At 47.0% G+C, this 21,370-nt stretch overlaps 1 long non-coding RNA gene across 1 annotated transcript in view; it reads right to left on the bottom strand.

Moving 5' to 3' along the window:
- The window catches only part of LOC140128930 (uncharacterized), a 124,407-nt gene that overhangs the window by 90,897 nt on the left and 12,140 nt on the right, over positions 1–21,370 (bottom strand). The gene's annotated exons all lie outside the window — the stretch shown is intronic.

Raw genomic sequence — 21,370 nt, 5'->3', positions numbered from 1 at the left:
GGTGACTTCTTGATCGTTAAACATCTCAGTGAGGGGACTCAATATGGAACACGAAAACAGAGCACGTCGTAACCGTGAAGAGGAGAGTAGCCAGTCCCGCATGCACTGGCTGCTCCATCTAGTTCTATGAAGCTGACAGAGATAGCCTGCTCTCAGAGTGACCAGTGGTACCAATAGCTGACTGTAGGGGTGGCCTGGGAGTCTAACTTCCTACTATGGTGGTGGCCCTGGAGTCTGACAGCCAGCTCTGGGAGTAGCCAAGTAGTCTGACAGCGCACACTAGGGCTGGAACAGCGTTATGAACTGATGCAGGTTTTAGCGCAATTCTACGCCAGCAAAGGCCCTGCATAGAGATGTATGCCAGCGCCACTAGCCTCTGGGTAAATTAAGAGGAACCCTCCTGATGTTTTTGGGAGGAGGAGGTTTGGGGTTTTCATCATACAACAGAGCATGATGCTAGCGTATGATAAATTCCCTCCATAGTACAATGCAAACCATATACGAGGTGATTGAGTAAAGCCCTGTAGATATTTCAAGGAAACTCATTACAATGAATTGGAAATTGATTAAAGTTCACCTATTAAAAAACAAAAAGTACGGCCTCCTCCATAAACCCCTACAGCCATCCTAACCATCACCAAAATAGATGAATATTCTACCATTTTAGTAGAAATAACCTTTAATCAATTTACCAAAAAGGTGGCCAAAGTAACAGGACCATATAGCTTGCAATTCTGCTAACTGAACTGGTCAAAGACTTTCTACTTTACATTCTAAACACTAATATGATTTCTACACTCAACCTGCGCTATGCTGAACCTAGGGGTGGCCTTGGTGTCTTACAGCCCTGCTCTGGAGGTAGCCCAGGAGTCTTACAGCTCGTAATGGGGGTGGGCAAGGTGTCTTGTAGCCCTACTCTTGAGGTGACCCAGGAGTCTTACAGCTCATACTGGGGTGGACCTGGGTGACTTACAGCTCGAACTGTTGGTGAAACCAGGAGACTTACAGCTGGAAATGGGATATGAAACAGCAGTCTTACAGCTTGCTCAGGGGCTGACACAGGTGTCTTCCAGCCTGCTTTTGGGGTAGCCCAATGGTCTAACAGCTCGCACTGTGGTAGGCCTCAGAGCCTTACAGGCCGATCTGGGGGTGACGCAGAAGTCTTCCATCCGGCCCCGATGGTGTTCCAGGGGTCCGCACAGGCGCAGGTTTTAGCACAACTTTAAGTCAGGTAGGGTATTTCATAAAGATGTACGCCAATGCCGCCAAATGTTAAATAATTAAAGAGGCTGGACCCTTCTGATATATCTGGCATGCTGATATATCCAATGCCAGCGTTTTCATCATACAATAGCGCACAATGTGCCAGAGTATGATAAAATCCTCCCATAGTACAATACAGAACCAGATACAAAGTCATTTGGTTACACTTTGTAAGGTTAACGGAAAACCAAGTAAAGGGGTTCTCCAGTGACATACAAGTTAGCACCTATCCAAAGGACTGGGGGTGACTTCTTGATCGTTAAACATCTCAGTGAGGGGACTCAATATGGAACACGAAAACGGAGCACGTCGTAACCGTGAAGAGGAGAGTAGCCAGTCCCGCATGCACTGGCTGCTCCATCTAGTTCTATGAAGCTGACAGAGATAGCCTGCTCTCAGAGTGACCAGTGGTACCAATAGCTGACTGTAGGGGTGGCCCGGGAGTCTAACTTCCTACTATGGTGGTGGCCCTGGAGTCTGACAGCCAGCTCTGGGAGTAGCCAAGTAGTCTGACAGCGCACACTAGGGCTGGAACAGCGTTATGAACTGATGCAGGTTTTAGCGCAATTCTACGCCAGCAAAGGCCCTGCATAGAGATGTATGCCAGCGCCACTAGCCTCTGGGTAAATTAAGAGGAACCCTCCTGATGTTTTTGGGAGGAGGAGGTTTGGGGTTTTCATCATAAAACAGAGCATGATGCTAGCGTATGATAAATTCCCTCCATAGTACAATGCAAACCATATACGAGGTGATTGAGTAAAGCCCTGTAGATATTTCAAGGAAACTCATTACAATGAATTGGAAATTGATTAAAGTTCACCTATTAAAAAACAAAAAGTACGGCCTCCTCCATAAACCCCTACAGCCGTCCTAACCATCACCAAAATAGATGAATATTCTACCATTTTAGTAGAAATAACCTTTAATCAATTTACCAAAAAGGTGGCCAAAGTAACAGGACCATATAGCTTGCAATTCTGCTAACTGAACTGGTCAAAGACTTTCTACTTTACATTCTAAACACTAATATGATTTCTACACTCAACCTGCGCTATGCTGAACCTGGGGGTGGCCTTGGTGTCTTACAGCCCTGCTCTGGAGGTAGCCCAGGAGTCTTACAGCTCGTAATTGGGGTGGGCAAGGTGTCTTGTAGCCCTACTCTTGAGGTGACCCAGGAGTCTTACAGCTCATACTGGGGTGGACCTGGGTGACTTACAGCTCGAACTGTTGGTGAAACCAGGAGACTTACAGCTGGAAATGGGATATGAAACAGCAGTCTTACAGCTTGCTCAGGGGCGGACGCAGGTGTCTTCCAGCCTGCTTTTGGGGTAGCCCAATGGTCTAACAGCTCGCACTGTGGTAGGCCTCAGAGCCTTACAGGCCGATCTGGGGGTGACGCAGAAGTCTTCCATCCGGCCCCGATGGTGTTCCAGGGGTCCGCACAGGCGCAGGTTTTAGCACAACTTTAAGTCAGGTAGGGTATTTCATAAAGATGTACGCCAATGCCGCCAAATGTTAAATAATTAAAGAGGCTGGACCCTTCTGATATATCTGGCATGCTGATATATCCGATGCCAGCGTTTTCATCATACAATAGCGCACAATGTGCCAGAGTATGATAAAATCCTCCCATAGTACAATACAGAACCAGATACAAAGTCATTTGGTTACACTTTGTAAGGTTAACGGAAAACCAAGTAAAGGGGTTCTCCAGTGACATACAAGTTAGCACCTATCCAAAGGACTGGGGGTGACTTCTTGATCGTTAAACATCTCAGTGAGGGGACTCAATATGGAACACGAAAACGGAGCACGTCGTAACCGTGAAGAGGAGAGTAGCCAGTCCCGCATGCACTGGCTGCTCCATCTAGTTCTATGAAGCTGACAGAGATAGCCTGCTCTCAGAGTGACCAGTGGTACCAATAGCTGACTGTAGGGGTGGCCCGGGAGTCTAACTTCCTACTATGGTGGTGGCCCTGGAGTCTGACAGCCAGCTCTGGGAGTAGCCAAGTAGTCTGACAGCGCACACTAGGGCTGGAACAGCGTTATGAACTGATGCAGGTTTTAGCGCAATTCTACGCCAGCAAAGGCCCTGCATAGAGATGTATGCCAGCGCCACTAGCCTCTGGGTAAATTAAGAGGAACCCTCCTGATGTTTTTGGGAGGAGGAGGTTTGGGGTTTTCATCATAAAACAGAGCATGATGCTAGCGTATGATAAATTCCCTCCATAGTACAATGCAAACCATATACGAGGTGATTGAGTAAAGCCCTGTAGATATTTCAAGGAAACTCATTACAATGAATTGGAAATTGATTAAAGTTCACCTATTAAAAAACAAAAAGTACGGCCTCCTCCATAAACCCCTACAGCCGTCCTAACCATCACCAAAATAGATGAATATTCTACCATTTTAGTAGAAATAACCTTTAATCAATTTACCAAAAAGGTGGCCAAAGTAACAGGACCATATAGCTTGCAATTCTGCTAACTGAACTGGTCAAAGACTTTCTACTTTACATTCTAAACACTAATATGATTTCTACACTCAACCTGCGCTATGCTGAACCTGGGGGTGGCCTTGGTGTCTTACAGCCCTGCTCTGGAGGTAGCCCAGGAGTCTTACAGCTCGTAATTGGGGTGGGCAAGGTGTCTTGTAGCCCTACTCTTGAGGTGACCCAGGAGTCTTACAGCTCATACTGGGGTGGACCTGGGTGACTTACAGCTCGAACTGTTGGTGAAACCAGGAGACTTACAGCTGGAAATGGGATATGAAACAGCAGTCTTACAGCTTGCTCAGGGGCTGACACAGGTGTCTTCCAGCCTGCTTTTGGGGTAGCCCAATGGTCTAACAGCTCGCACTGTGGTAGGCCTCAGAGCCTTACAGGCCGATCTGGGGGTGACGCAGAAGTCTTCCATCCGGCACCGATGGTGTTCCAGGGGTCCGCACAGGCGCAGGTTTTAGCACAACTTTAAGTCAGGTAGGGTATTTCATAAAGATGTACGCCAATGCCGCCAAATGTTAAATAATTAAAGAGGCTGGACCCTTCTGATATATCTGGCATGCTGATATATCCGATGCCAGCGTTTTCATCATACAATAGCGCACAATGTGCCAGAGTATGATAAAATCCTCCCATAGTACAATACAGAACCAGATACAAAGTCATTTGGTTACACTTTGTAAGGTTAACGGAAAACCAAGTAAAGGGGTTCTCCAGTGACATACAAGTTAGCACCTATCCAAAGGACTGGGGGTGACTTCTTGATCATTAAACATCTCAGTGAGGGGACTCAATATGGAACACGAAAACGGAGCAGGTCGTAACCGTGAAGAGGAGAGTAGCCAGTCCCGCATGCACTGGCTGCTCCATCTAGTTCTATGAAGCTGACAGAGATAGCCTGCTCTCAGAGTGACCAGTGGTACCAATAGCTGACTGTAGGGGTGGCCCGGGAGTCTAACTTCCTACTATGGTGGTGGCCCTGGAGTCTGACAGCCAGTTTTGGGAGTAGCCAAGTAGTCTGACAGCACACACAAGGGCTAGAACAGCGTTATGAACTGATGCAGGTTTTAGCGCAATTCTACGCCAGCAAAGGCCCTGCATAGAGATGTATGCCAGCGCCACTAGCCTTTGGGTAAATTAAGAGGAACCCTCCTGATGTTTTTGGGAGGAGGAGGTTTGGGGTTTTCATCATACAACAGAGCATGATGCTAGCGTATGATAAATTCCCTCCATAGTACAATGCAAACCATATACGAGGTGATTGAGTAAAGCCCTGTAGATATTTCAAGGAAACTCATTACAATGAATTGGAAATTGATTAAAGTTCACCTATTAAAAAACAAAAAGTACGTCCTCCTCCATAAACCCCTACAGCCGTCCTAACCATCACCAAAATAGATGAATATTCTACCATTTTAGTAGAAATAACCTTTAATCAATTTACCAAAAAGGTGGCCAAAGTAACAGGACCATATAGCTTGCAATTCTGCTAACTGAACTGGTCAAAGACTTTCTACTTTACATTCTAAACACTAATATGATTTCTACACTCAACCTGCGCTATGCTGAACCTGGGGGTGGCCTTGGTGTCTTACAGCCCTGCTCTGGAGGTAGCCCAGGAGTCTTACAGCTCGTACTGGGGGTGGGCAAGGTGTCTTGTAGCCCTACTCTTGAGGTGACCCAGGAGTCTTACAGCTCATACTGGGGTGGACCTGGGTGACTTACAGCTCAAACTGTTGGTGAAACCAGGAGACTTACAGCTGGAAATGGGATATGAAACAGCAGTCTTACAGCTTGCTCAGGGGCTGACACAGGTGTCTTCCAGCCTGCTTTTGGGGTAGCCCAATGGTCTAACAGCTCGCACTGTGGTAGGCCTCAGAGCCTTACAGGCCGATCTGGGGGTGACGCAGAAGTCTTCCATCCGGCCCCGATGGTGTTCCAGGGGTCCGCACAGGCGCAGGTTTTAGCACAACTTTAAGTCAGGTAGGGTATTTCATAAAGATGTACGCCAATGCCGCCAAATGTTAAATAAAGATGCTGGACCCTTCTGATATATCTGGCATGCTGATATATCCGATGCCAGCGTTTTCATCATACAATAGCGCACAATGTGCCAGAGTATGATAAAATCCTCCCATAGTACAATACAGAACCAGATACAAAGTCATTTGGTTACACTTTGTAAGGTTAACGGAAAACCAAGTAAAGGGGTTCTCCAGTGACATACAAGTTAGCACCTATCCAAAGGACTGGGGGTGACTTCTTGATCGTTAAACATCTCAGTGAGGGGACTCAATATGGAACACGAAAACAGAGCATGTCGTAACCGTGAAGAGGAGAGTAGCCAGTCCCGCATGCACTGGCTGCTCCATCTAGTTCTATGAAGCTGACAGAGATAGCCTGCTCTCTGAGTGACCAGTGGTACCAATAGCTGACTGTAGGGGTGGCCCGGGAGTCTAACTTCCTACTATGGTGGTGGCCCTGGAGTCTGACAGCCAGCTCTGGGAGTAGCCAAGTAGTCTGACAGCGCACACTAGGGCTGGAACAGCGTTATGAACTGATGCAGGTTTTAGCGCAATTCTACGCCAGCAAAGGCCCTGCATAGAGATGTATGCCAGCGCCACTAGCCTCTGGGTAAATTAAGAGGAACCCTCCTGATGTTTTTGGGAGGAGGAGGTTTGGGGTTTTCATCATACAACAGAGCATGATGCTAGCGTATGATAAATTCCCTCCATAGTACAATGCAAACCATATACGAGGTGATTGAGTAAAGCCCTGTAGATATTTCAAGGAAACTCATTACAATGAATTGGAAATTGATTAAAGTTCACCTATTAAAAAACAAAAAGTACGGCCTCCTCCATAAACCCCTACAGCCGTCCTAACCATCACCAAAATAGATGAATATTCTACCATTTTAGTAGAAATAACCTTTAATCAATTTACCAAAAAGGTGGCCAAAGTAACAGGACCATATAGCTTGCAATTCTGCTAACTGAACTCGTCAAAGACTTTCTACTTTACATTCTAAACACTAATATGATTTCTACACTCAACCTGCGCTATGCTGAACCTGGGGGTGGCCTTGGTGTCTTACAGCCCTGCTCTGTAGGTAGCCCAGGAGTCTTACAGCTCATACTGGGGGTGGGCAAGGTTTCTTGTAGCCCTACTCTTGAGGTGACCCAGGAGTCTTACAGCTCATACTGGGGTGGACCTGGGTGACTTACAGCTCGAACTGTTGGTGAAACCAGGAGACTTACAGCTGGAAATGGGATATGAAACAGCAGTCTTACAGCTTGCTCAGGGGCTGACACAGGTGTCTTCCAGCCTGCTTTTGGGGTAGCCCAATGGTCTAACAGTTTGCACTGTGGTAGGCCTCAGAGCCTTACAGGCCGATCTGGGGGTGACGCAGAAGTCTTCCATCTGGCCCCGATGGTGTTCCAGGGGTCCGCACAGGCGCAGGTTTTAGCACAACTTTAAGTCAGGTAGGGTATTTCATAAAGATGTACGCCAATGCCGCCAAATGTTAAATAAAGAGGCTGGACCCTTCTGATATATCTGGCATGCTGATATATCCGATGCCAGCGTTTTCATCATACAATAGCGCACAATGTGCCAGAGTATGATAAAATCCTCCCATAGTACAATACAGAACCAGATACAAAGTCATTTGGTTACACTTTGTAAGGTTTACGGGAAAACCAAGTAAAGGGGTTCTCCAGTGACATACAAGTTAGCACCTATCCAAAGGACTGGGGGTGACTTCTTGATCGTTAAACATCTCAGTGAGGGGACTCAATATGGAACACGAAAACAGAGCACGTCGTAACCGTGAAGAGGAGAGTAGCCAGTCCCGCATGCACTGGCTGCTCCATCTAGTTCTATGAAGCTGACAGAGATAGCCTGCTCTCAGAGTGACCAGTGGTACCAATAGCTGACTGTAGGGGTGGCCTGGGAGTCTAACTTCCTACTATGGTGGTGGCCCTGGAGTCTGACAGCCAGCTCTGGGAGTAGCCAAGTAGTCTGACAGCGCACACTAGGGCTGGAACAGCGTTATGAACTGATGCAGGTTTTAGCGCAATTCTACGCCAGCAAAGGCCCTGCATAGAGATGTATGCCAGCGCCACTACCCTCTGGGTAAATTAAGAGGAACCCTCCTGATGTTTTTGGGAGGAGGAGGTTTGGGGTTTTCATCATACAACAGAGCATGATACTAGCGTATGATAAACTCCCTCCATAGTACAATGCAAACCATATACGAGGTGATTGAGTAAAGCCCTGTAGATATTTCAAGGAAACTCATTACAATGAATTGGAAATTGATTAAAGTTCACCTATTAAAAAACAAAAAGTACGGCCTCCTCCATAAACCCCTACAGCCGTCCTAACCATCACCAAAATAGATGAATATTCTACCATTTTAGTAGAAATAACCTTTAATCAATTTACCAAAAAGGTGGCCAAAGTAACAGGACCATATAGCTTGCAATTCTGCTAACTGAACTGGTCAAAGACTTTCTACTTTACATTCTAAACACTAATATGATTTCTACACTCAACCTGCGCTATGCTGAACCTAGGGGTGGCCTTGGTGTCTTACAGCCCTGCTCTGGAGGTAGCCCAGGAGTCTTACAGCTCGTAATGGGGGTGGGCAAGGTGTCTTGTAGCCCTACTCTTGAGGTGACCCAGGAGTCTTACAGCTCATACTGGGGTGGACCTGGGTGACTTACAGCTCGAACTGTTGGTGAAACCAGGAGACTTACAGCTGGAAATGGGATATGAAACAGCAGTCTTACAGCTTGCTCAGGGGCTGACACAGGTGTCTTCCAGCCTGCTTTTGGGGTAGCCCAATGGTCTAACAGCTCGCACTGTGGTAGGCCTCAGAGCCTTACAGGCCGATCTGGGGGTGACGCAGAAGTCTTCCATCCGGCCCCGATGGTGTTCCAGGGGTCCGCACAGGCGCAGGTTTTAGCACAACTTTAAGTCAGGTAGGGTATTTCATAAAGATGTACGCCAATGCCGCCAAATGTTAAATAATTAAAGAGGCTGGACCCTTCTGATATATCTGGCATGCTGATATATCCGATGCCAGCGTTTTCATCATACAATAGCGCACAATGTGCCAGAGTATGATAAAATCCTCCCATAGTACAATACAGAACCAGATACAAAGTCATTTGGTTACACTTTGTAAGGTTAACGGAAAACCAAGTAAAGGGGTTCTCCAGTGACATACAAGTTAGCACCTATCCAAAGGACTGGGGGTGACTTCTTGATCGTTAAACATCTCAGTGAGGGGACTCAATATGGAACACGAAAACGGAGCACGTCGTAACCGTGAAGAGGAGAGTAGCCAGTCCCGCATGCACTGGCTGCTCCATCTAGTTCTATGAAGCTGACAGAGATAGCCTGCTCTCTGAGTGACCAGTGGTACCAATAGCTGACTGTAGGGGTGGCCCGGGAGTCTAACTTCCTACTATGGTGGTGGCCCTGGAGTCTGACAGCCAGCTCTGGGAGTAGCCAAGTAGTCTGACAGCGCACACTAGGGCTGGAACAGCGTTATGAACTGATGCAGGTTTTAGCGCAATTCTACGCCAGCAAAGGCCCTGCATAGAGATGTATGCCAGCGCCACTAGCCTCTGGGTAAATTAAGAGGAACCCTCCTGATGTTTTTGGGAGGAGGAGGTTTGGGGTTTTCATCATAAAACAGAGCATGATGCTAGCGTATGATAAATTCCCTCCATAGTACAATGCAAACCATATACGAGGTGATTGAGTAAAGCCCTGTAGATATTTCAAGGAAACTCATTACAATGAATTGGAAATTGATTAAAGTTCACCTATTAAAAAACAAAAAGTACGGCCTCCTCCATAAACCCCTACAGCCGTCCTAACCATCACCAAAATAGATGAATATTCTACCATTTTAGTAGAAATAACCTTTAATCAATTTACCAAAAAGGTGGCCAAAGTAACAGGACCATATAGCTTGCAATTCTGCTAACTGAACTGGTCAAAGACTTTCTACTTTACATTCTAAACACTAATATGATTTCTACACTCAACCTGCGCTATGCTGAACCTGGGGGCGGCCTTGGTGTCTTACAGCCCTGCTCTGGAGGTAGCCCAGGAGTCTTACAGCTCGTACTGGGGGTGGGCAAGGTGTCTTGTAGCCCTACTCTTGAGGTGACCCAGGAGTCTTACAGCTCATACTGGGGTGGACCTGGGTGACTTACAGCTCGAACTGTTGGTGAAACCAGGAGACTTACAGCTGGAAATGGGATATGAAACAGCAGTCTTACAGCTTGCTCAGGGGCTGACACAGGTGTCTTCCAGCCTGCTTTTGGGGTAGCCCAATGGTCTAACAGCTCGCACTGTGGTAGGCCTCAGAGCCTTACAGGCCGATCTGGGGGTGACGCAGAAGTCTTCCATCCGGCACCGATGGTGTTCCAGGGGTCCGCACAGGCGCAGGTTTTAGCACAACTTTAAGTCAGGTAGGGTATTTCATAAAGATGTACGCCAATGCCGCCAAATGTTAAATAATTAAAGAGGCTGGACCCTTCTGATATATCTGGCATGCTGATATATCCGATGCCAGCGTTTTCATCATACAATAGCGCACAATGTGCCAGAGTATGATAAAATCCTCCCATAGTACAATACAGAACCAGATACAAAGTCATTTGGTTACACTTTGTAAGGTTAACGGAAAACCAAGTAAAGGGGTTCTCCAGTGACATACAAGTTAGCACCTATCCAAAGGACTGGGGGTGACTTCTTGATCATTAAACATCTCAGTGAGGGGACTCAATATGGAACACGAAAACGGAGCAGGTCGTAACCGTGAAGAGGAGAGTAGCCAGTCCCGCATGCACTGGCTGCTCCATCTAGTTCTATGAAGCTGACAGAGATAGCCTGCTCTCAGAGTGACCAGTGGTACCAATAGCTGACTGTAGGGGTGGCCCGGGAGTCTAACTTCCTACTATGGTGGTGGCCCTGGAGTCTGACAGCCAGCTCTGGGAGTAGCCAAGTAGTCTGACAGCACACACTAGGGCTGGAACAGCGTTATGAACTGATGCAGGTTTTAGCGCAATTCTACGCCAGCAAAGGCCCTGCATAGAGATGTATGCCAGCGCCACTAGCCTCTGGGTAAATTAAGAGGAACCCTCCTGATGTTTTTGGGAGGAGGAGGTTTGGGGTTTTCATCATACAACAGAGCATGATGCTAGCGTATGATAAATTCCCTCCATAGTACAATGCAAACCATATACGAGGTGATTGAGTAAAGCCCTGTAGATATTTCAAGGAAACTCATTACAATGAATTGGAAATTGATTAAAGTTCACCTATTAAAAAACAAAAAGTACGTCCTCCTCCATAAACCCCTACAGCCGTCCTAACCATCACCAAAATAGATGAATATTCTACCATTTTAGTAGAAATAACCTTTAATCAATTTACCAAAAAGGTGGCCAAAGTAACAGGACCATATAGCTTGCAATTCTGCTAACTGAACTGGTCAAAGACTTTCTACTTTACATTCTAAACACTAATATGATTTCTACACTCAACCTGCGCTATGCTGAACCTGGGGGTGGCCTTGGTGTCTTACAGCCCTGCTCTGGAGGTAGCCCAGGAGTCTTACAGCTCGTACTGGGGGTGGGCAAGGTGTCTTGTAGCCCTACTCTTGAGGTGACCCAGGAGTCTTACAGCTCATACTGGGGTGGACCTGGGTGACTTACAGCTCGAACTGTTGGTGAAACCAGGAGACTTACAGCTGGAAATGGGATATGAAACAGCAGTCTTACAGCTTGCTCAGGGGCTGACACAGGTGTCTTCCAGCCTGCTTTTGGGGTAGCCCAATGGTCTAACAGCTCGCACTGTGGTAGGCCTCAGAGCCTTACAGGCCGATCTGGGGGTGACGCAGAAGTCTTCCATCCGGCCCCGATGGTGTTCCAGGGGTCCGCACAGGCGCAGGTTTTAGCACAACTTTAAGTCAGGTAGGGTATTTCATAAAGATGTACGCCAATGCCGCCAAATGTTAAATAAAGAGGCTGGACCCTTCTGATATATCTGGCATGCTGATATATCCGATGCCAGCGTTTTCATCATACAATAGCGCACAATGTGCCAGAGTATGATAAAATCCTCCCATAGTACAATACAGAACCAGATACAAAGTCATTTGGTTACACTTTGTAAGGTTAACGGAAAACCAAGTAAAGGGGTTCTCCAGTGACATACAAGTTAGCACCTATCCAAAGGACTGGGGGTGACTTCTTGATCGTTAAACATCTCAGAAAGGGGACTCAATATGGAACACGAAAACGGAGCACGTCGTAACCGTGAAGAGGAGAGTAGCCAGTCCCGCATGCACTGGCTGCTCCATCTAGTTCTATGAAGCTGACAGAGATAGCCTGCTCTCAGAGTGACCAGTGGTACCAATAGCTGACTGTAGAGGTGGCCCGGGAGTCTAACTTCCTACTATGGTGGTGGCCCTGGAGTCTGACAGCCATCTCTGGGAGTAGCCAAGTAGTCTGACAGCGCACACTAGGGCTGGAACAGCGTTATGAACGGATGCAGGTTTTAGCGCAATTCTACGCCAGCAAAGGCCCTGCATAGAGATGTATGCCAGCACCACTAGCCTCTGGGTAAATTAAGAGGAACCCTCCTGATGTTTTTGGGAGGAGGAGGTTTGGGGTTTTCATCATACAGCAGAGCATGATGCTAGCGTATGATAAATTCCCTCCATAGTACAATGCAAACCATATACGAGGTGATTGAGTAAAGCCCTGTAGATATTTCAAGGAAACTCATTACAATGAATTGGAAATTGATTAAAGTTCACCTATTAAAAAACAAAAAGTACGGCCTCCTCCATAAACCCCTACAGCCGTCCTAACCATCACCAAAATAGATGAATATTCTACCATTTTAGTAGAAATAACCTTTAATCAATTTACCAAAAAGGTGGCCAAAGTAACAGGACCATATAGCTTGCAATTCTGCTAACTGAACTGGTCAAAGACTTTCTACTTTACATTCTAAACACTAATATGATTTCTACACTCAACCTGCGCTATGCTGAACCTGGGGGTGGCCTTGGTGTCTTACAGCCCTGCTCTGGAGGTAGCCCAGGAGTCTTACAGCTCGTACTGGGGGTGGGCAAGGTGTCTTGTAGCCCTACTCTTGAGGTGACCCAGGAGTCTTACAGCTCATACTGGGGTGGACCTGGGTGACTTACAGCTCGAACTGTTGGTGAAACCAGGAGACTTACAGCTGGAAATGGGATATGAAACAGCAGTCTTACAGCTTGCTCAGGGGCTGACACAGGTGTCTTCCAGCCTGCTTTTGGGGTAGCCCATTGGTCTAACAGCTCGCACTGTGGTAGGCCTCAGAGCCATACAGGCCGATCTGGGGGTGACGCAGAAGTCTTCCATCCGGCCCCGATGGTGTTCCAGGGGTCCGCACAGGCGCAGGTTTTAGCACAACTTTAAGTCAGGTAGGGTATTTCATAAAGATGTACTCCAATGCCGCCAAATGTTAAATAATTAAAGAGGCTGGACCCTTCTGATATATCTGGCATGCTGATATATCCGATGCCAGCGTTTTCATCATACAATAGCGCACAATGTGCCAGAGTATGATAAAATCCTCCCATAGTACAATACAGAACCAGATACAAAGTCATTTGGTTACAATTTGTAAGGTTAACGGAAAACCAAGTAAAGGGGTTCTCCAGTGACATACAAGTTAGCACCTATCCAAAGGACTGGGGGTGACTTCTTGATCGTTAAACATCTCAGTGAGGGGACTCAATATGGAACACGAAAACGGAGCACGTCGTAACCGTGAAGAGGAGAGTAGCCAGTCCCGCATGCACTGGCTGCTCCATCTAGTTCTATGAAGCTGACAGAGATAGCCTGCTCTCAGAGTGACCAGTGGTACCAATAGCTGACTGTAGAGGTGGCCCGGGAGTCTAACTTCCTACTATGGTGGTGGCCCTGGAGTCTGACAGCCATCTCTGGGAGTAGCCAAGTAGTCTGACAGCGCACACTAGGGCTGGAACAGCGTTATGAACGGATGCAGGTTTTAGCGCAATTCTACGCCAGCAAAGGCCCTGCATAGAGATGTATGCCAGCACCACTAGCCTCTGGGTAAATTAAGAGGAACCCTCCTGATGTTTTTGGGAGGAGGAGGTTTGGGGTTTTCATCATACAGCAGAGCATGATGCTAGCGTATGATAAATTCCCTCCATAGTACAATGCAAACCATATACGAGGTGATTGAGTAAAGCCCTGTAGATATTTCAAGGAAACTCATTACAATGAATTGGAAATTGATTAAAGTTCACCTATTAAAAAACAAAAAGTACGGCCTCCTCCATAAACCCCTACAGCCGTCCTAACCATCACCAAAATAGATGAATATTCTACCATTTTAGTAGAAATAACCTTTAATCAATTTACCAAAAAGGTGGCCAAAGTAACAGGACCATATAGCTTGCAATTCTGCTAACTGAACTGGTCAAAGACTTTCTACTTTACATTCTAAACACTAATATGATTTCTACACTCAACCTGCGCTATGCTGAACCTGGGGGTGGCCTTGGTGTCTTACAGCCCTGCTCTGGAGGTAGCCCAGGAGTCTTACAGCTCGTACTGGGGGTGGGCAAGGTGTCTTGTAGCCCTACTCTTGAGGTGACCCAGGAGTCTTACAGCTCATACTGGGGTGGACCTGGGTGACTTACAGCTCGAACTGTTGGTGAAACCAGGAGACTTACAGCTGGAAATGGGATATGAAACAGCAGTCTTACAGCTTGCTCAGGGGCTGACACAGGTGTCTTCCAGCCTGCTTTTGGGGTAGCCCAATGGTCTAACAGCTCGCACTGTGGTAGGCCTCAGAGCCTTACAGGCCGATCTGGGGGTGACGCAGAAGTCTTCCATCCGGCCCCGATGGTGTTCCAGGGGTCCGCACAGGCGCAGGTTTTAGCACAACTTTAAGTCAGGTAGGGTATTTCATAAAGATGTACGCCAATGCCGCCAAATGTTAAATAAAGAGGCTGGACCCTTCTGATATATCTGGCATGCTGATATATCCGATGCCAGCGTTTTCATCATACAATAGCGCACAATGTGCCAGAGTATGATAAAATCCTCCCATAGTACAATACAGAACCAGATACAAAGTCATTTGGTTACACTTTGTAAGGTTAACGGAAAACCAAGTAAAGGGGTTCTCCAGTGACATACAAGTTAGCACCTATCCAAAGGACTGGGGGTGACTTCTTGATCGTTAAACATCTCAGAAAGGGGACTCAATATGGAACACGAAAACGGAGCACGTCGTAACCGTGAAGAGGAGAGTAGCCAGTCCCGCATGCACTGGCTGCTCCATCTAGTTCTATGAAGCTGACAGAGATAGCCTGCTCTCAGAGTGACCAGTGGTACCAATAGCTGACTGTAGAGGTGGCCCGGGAGTCTAACTTCCTACTATGGTGGTGGCCCTGGAGTCTGACAGCCATCTCTGGGAGTAGCCAAGTAGTCTGACAGCGCACACTAGGGCTGGAACAGCGTTATGAACGGATGCAGGTTTTAGCGCAATTCTACGCCAGCAAAGGCCCTGCATAGAGATGTATGCCAGCACCACTAGCCTCTGGGTAAATTAAGAGGAACCCTCCTGATGTTTTTGGGAGGAGGAGGTTTGGGGTTTTCATCATACAGCAGAGCATGATGCTAGCGTATGATAAATTCCCTCCATAGTACAATGCAAACCATATACGAGGTGATTGAGTAAAGCCCTGTAGATATTTCAAGGAAACTCATTACAATGAATTGGAAATTGATTAAAGTTCACCTATTAAAAAACAAAAAGTACGGCCTCCTCCATAAACCCCTACAGCCGTCCTAACCATCACCAAAATAGATGAATATTCTACCATTTTAGTAGAAATAACCTTTAATCAATTTACCAAAAAGGTGGCCAAAGTAACAGGACCATATAGCTTGCAATTCTGCTAACTGAACTGGTCAAAGACTTTCTACTTTACATTCTAAACACTAATATGATTTCTACACTCAACCTGCGCTATGCTGAACCTGGGGGTGGCCTTGGTGTCTTACAGCCCTGCTCTGGAGGTAGCCCAGGAGTCTTACAGCTCGTACTGGGGGTGGGCAAGGTGTCTTGTAGCCCTACTCTTGAGGTGACCCAGGAGTCTTACAGCTCATACTGGGGTGGACCTGGGTGACTTACAGCTCGAACTGTTGGTGAAACCAGGAGACTTACAGCTGGAAATGGGATATGAAACAGCAGTCTTACAGCTTGCTCAGGGGCTGACACAGGTGTCTTCCAGCCTGCTTTTGGGGTAGCCCATTGGTCTAACAGCTCGCACTGTGGTAGGCCTCAGAGCCATACAGGCCGATCTGGGGGTGACGCAGAAGTCTTCCATCCGGCCCCGATGGTGTTCCAGGGGTCCGCACAGGCGCAGGTTTTAGCACAACTTTAAGTCAGGTAGGGTATTTCATAAAGATGTACGCCAATGCCGCCAAATGTTAAATAATTAAAGAGGCTGGACCCTTCTGATATATCTGGCATGCTGATATATCCGATGCCAGCGTTTTCATCATACAATAGCGCACAATGTGCCAGAGTATGATAAAATCCTCCCATAGTACAATACAGAACCAGATACAAAGTCATTTGGTTACAATTTGTAAGGTTAACGGAAAACCAAGTAAAGGGGTTCTCCAGTGACATACAAGTTAGCACCTATCCAAAGGACTGGGGGTGACTTCTTGATCGTTAAACATCTCAGTGAGGGGACTCAATATGGAACACGAAAACGGAGCACGTCGTAACCGTGAAGAGGAGAGTAGCCAGTCCCGCATGCACTGGCTGCTCCATCTAGTTCTATGAAGCTGACAGAGATAGCCTGCTCTCAGAGTGACCAGTGGTACCAATAGCTGACTGTAGAGGTGGCCCGGGAGTCTAACTTCCTACTATGGTGGTGGCCCTGGAGTCTGACAGCCATCTCTGGGAGTAGCCAAGTAGTCTGACAGCGCACACTAGGGCTGGAACAGCGTTATGAACGGATGCAGGTTTTAGCGCAATTCTACGCCAGCAAAGGCCCTGCATAGAGATGTATGCCAGCACCACTAGCCTCTGGGTAAATTAAGAGGAACCCTCCTGATGTTTTTGGGAGGAGGAGGTTTGGGGTTTTCATCATACAGCAGAGCATGATGCTAGCGTATGATAAATTCCCTCCATAGTACAATGCAAACCATATACGAGGTGATTGAGTAAAGCCCTGTAGATATTTCAAGGAAACTCATTACAATGAATTGGAAATTGATTAAAGTTCACCTATTAAAAAACAAAAAGTACGGCCTCCTCCATAAACCCCTACAGCCGTCCTAACCATCACCAAAATAGATGAATATTCTACCATTTTAGTAGAAATAACCTTTAATCAATTTACCAAAAAGGTGGCCAAAGTAACAGGACCATATAGCTTGCAATTCTGCTAACTGAACTGGTCAAAGACTTTCTACTTTACATTCTAAACACTAATATGATTTCTACACTCAACCTGCGCTATGCTGAACCTGGGGGTGGCCTTGGTGTCTTACAGCCCTGCTCTGGAGGTAGCCCAGGAGTCTTACAGCTCGTACTGGGGGTGGGCAAGGTGTCTTGTAGCCCTACTCTTGAGGTGACCCAGGAGTCTTACAGCTCATACTGGGGTGGACCTGGGTGACTTACAGCTCGAACTGTTGGTGAAACCAGGAGACTTACAGCTGGAAATGGGATATGAAACAGCAGTCTTACAGCTTGCTCAGGGGCTGACACAGGTGTCTTCCAGCCTGCTTTTGGGGTAGCCCAATGGTCTAACAGCTCGCACTGTGGTAGGCCTCAGAGCCTTACAGGCCGATCTGGGGGTGACGCAGAAGTCTTCCATCCGGCCCCGATGGTGTTCCAGGGGTCCGCACAGGCGCAGGTTTTAGCACAACTTTAAGTCAGGTAAGGTATTTCATAAAGATGTACGCCAATGCCGCCAAATGTTAAATAAAGAGGCTGGACCCTTCTGATATATCTGGCATGCTGATATATCCGATGCCAGCGTTTTCATCATACAATAGCGCACAATGTGCCAGAGTATGATAAAATCCTCCCATAGTACAATACAGAACCAGATACAAAGTCATTTGGTTACACTTTGTAAGGTTAACGGAAAACCAAGTAAAGGGGTTTTCCAGTGACATACAAGTTAGCACCTATCCAAAGGACTGGGGGTGACTTCTTGATCGTTAAACATCTCAGAAAGGGGACTCAATATGGAACACGAAAACGGAGCACGTCGTAACCGTGAAGAGGAGAGTAGCCAGTCCCGCATGCACTGGCTGCTCCATCTAGTTCTATGAAGCTGACAGAGATAGCCTGCTCTCAGAGTGACCAGTGGTACCAATAGCTGACTGTAGAGGTGGCCCGGGAGTCTAACTTCCTACTATGGTGGTGGCCCTGGAGTCTGACAGCCAGCTCTGGGAGTAGCCAAGTAGTCTGACAGCGCACACTAGGGCTGGAACAGCGTTATGAACTGATGCAGGTTTTAGCGCAATTCTACGCCAGCAAAGGCCCTGCATAGAGATGTATGCCAGCGCCACTAGCCTCTGGGTAAATTAAGAGGAACCCTCCTGATGTTTTTGGGAGGAGGAGGTTTGGGGTTTTCATCATACAACAGAGCATGATGCTAGCGTATGATAAATTCCCTCCATAGTACAATGCAAACCATATACGAGGTGATTGAGTAAAGCCCTGTAGATATTTCAAGGAAACTCATTACAATGAATTGGAAATTGATTAAAGTTCACCTATTAAAAAACAAAAAGTACGGCCTCCTCCATAAACCCCTACAGCCGTCCTAACCATCACCAAAATAGATGAATATTCTACCATTTTAGTAGAAATAACCTTTAATCAATTTACCAAAAAGGTGGCCAAAGTAACAGGACCATATAGCTTGCAATTCTGCTAACTGAACTGGTCAAAGACTTTCTACTTTACATTCTAAACACTAATATGATTTCTACACTCAACCTGCGCTATGCTGAACCTGGGGGTGGCCTTGGTGTCTTACAGCCCTGCTCTGGAGGTAGCCCAGGAGTCTTACAGCTCGTACTGGGGGTGGGCAAGGTGTCTTGTAGCCCTACTCTTGAGGTGACCCAGGAGTCTTACAGCTCATACTGGGGTGGACCTGGGTGACTTACAGCTCGAACTGTTGGTGAAACCAGGAGACTTACAGCTGGAAATGGGATATGAAACAGCAGTCTTACAGCTTGCTCAGGGGCTGACACAGGTGTCTTCCAGCCTGCTTTTGGGGTAGCCCAATGGTCTAACAGCTCGCACTGTGGTAGGCCTCAGAGCCTTACAGGCCGATCTGGGGGTGACGCAGAAGTCTTCCATCCGGCCCCGATGGTGTTCCAGGGGTCCGCACAGGCGCAGGTTTTAGCACAACTTTAAGTCAGGTAAGGTATTTCATAAAGATGTACGCCAATGCCGCCAAATGTTAAATAAAGAGGCTGGACCCTTCTGATATATCTGGCATGCTGATATATCCGATGCCAGCGTTTTCATCATACAATAGCGCACAATGTGCCAGAGTATGATAAAATCCTCCCATAGTACAATACAGAACCAGATACAAAGTCATTTGGTTACACTTTGTAAGGTTAACGGAAAACCAAGTAAAGGGGTTTTCCAGTGACATACAAGTTAGCACCTATCCAAAGGACTGGGGGTGACTTCTTGATCGTTAAACATCTCAGAAAGGGGACTCAATATGGAACACGAAAACGGAGCACGTCGTAACCGTGAAGAGGAGAGTAGCCAGTCCCGCATGCACTGGCTGCTCCATCTAGTTCTATGAAGCTGACAGAGATAGCCTGCTCTCAGAGTGACCAGTGGTACCAATAGCTGACTGTAGAGGTGGCCCGGGAGTCTAACTTCCTACTATGGTGGTGGCCCTGGAGTCTGACAGCCAGCTCTGGGAGTAGCCAAGTAGTCTGACAGCGCACACTAGGGCTGGAACAGCGTTATGAACTGATGCAGGTTTTAGCGCAATTCTACGCCAGCAAAGGCCCTGCATAGAGATGTATGCCAGCGCCACTAGCCTCTGGGTAAATTAAGAGGAACCCTCCTGATGTTTTTGGGAGGAGGAGGTTTGGGGTTTTCATCATACAACAGAGCATGATGCTAGCGTATGATAAATTCCCTCCATAGTACAATGCAAACCATATACGAGGTGATTGAGTAAAGCCCTGTAGATATTTCAAGGAAACTCATTACAATGAATTGGAAATTGATTAAAGTTCACCTATTAAAAAACAAAAAGTACGGCCTCCTCCATAAACCCCTACAGCCGTCCTAACCATCACCAAAATAGATGAATATTCTACCATTTTAGTAGAAATAACCTTTAATCAATTTACCAAAAAGGTGGCCAAAGTAACAGGACCATATAGCTTGCAATTCTGCTAACTGAACTGGTCAAAGACTTTCTACTTTACATTCTAAACACTAATATGATTTCTACACTCAACCTGCGCTATGCTGAACCTGGGGGTGGCCTTGGTGTCTTACAGCCCTGCTCTGGAGGTAGCCCAGGAGTCTTACAGCTCGTACTGGGGGTGGGCAAGGTGTCTTGTAGCCCTACTCTTGAGGTGACCCAGGAGTCTTACAGCTCATACTGGGGTGGACCTGGGTGACTTACAGCTCGAACTGTTGGTGAAACCAGGAGACTTACAGCTGGAAATGGGATATGAAACAGCAGTCTTACAGCTTGCTCAGGGGCTGACACAGGTGTCTTCTAGCCTGCTTTTGGGGTAGCCCAATGGTCTAACAGCTCGCACTGTGGTAGGCCTCAGAGCCTTACAGGCCGATCTGGGGGTGACGCAGAAGTCTTCCATCCGGCACCGATGGTGTTCCAGGGGTCCGCACAGGCGCAGGTTTTAGCACAACTTTAAGTCAGGTAGGGTATTTCATAAAGATGTACGCCAATGCCGCCAAATGTTAAATAAAGAGGCTGGACCCTTCTGATATATCTGGCATGCTGATATATCCGATGCCAGCGTTTTCATCATACAATAGCGCACAATGTGCCAGAGTATGATAAAATCCTCCCATAGTACAATACAGAACCAGATACAAAGTCATTTGGTTACACTTTGTAAGGTTAACGGAAAACCAAGTAAAGGGGTTCTCCAGTGACATACAAGTTAGCACCTATCCAAAGGACTGGGGGTGACTTCTTGATCATTAAACATCTCAGTGAGGGGACTCAATATGGAACACGAAAACGGAGCAGGTCGTAACCGTGAAGAGGAGAGTAGCCAGTCCCACATGCACTGGCTGCTCCATCTAGTTCTATGAAGCTGACAGAGATAGCCTGCTCTCAGAGTGACCAGTGGTACCAATAGCTGACTGTAGAGGTGGCCCAGGAGTCTAACTTCCTACTATGGTGGTGGCCCTGGAGTCTGACAGCCAGCTCTGGGAGTAGCCAAGTAGTCTGACAGCGCACACTAGGGCTGGAACAGCGTTATGAACGGATGCAGG

This window comes from Engystomops pustulosus, chromosome 4, assembly GCF_040894005.1.
Source record: "Engystomops pustulosus chromosome 4, aEngPut4.maternal, whole genome shotgun sequence".
Classification (NCBI taxonomy): Eukaryota; Metazoa; Chordata; class Amphibia; order Anura; family Leptodactylidae; genus Engystomops; species Engystomops pustulosus.
This window is presented reverse-complemented; position numbering and strand designations above follow the sequence as displayed.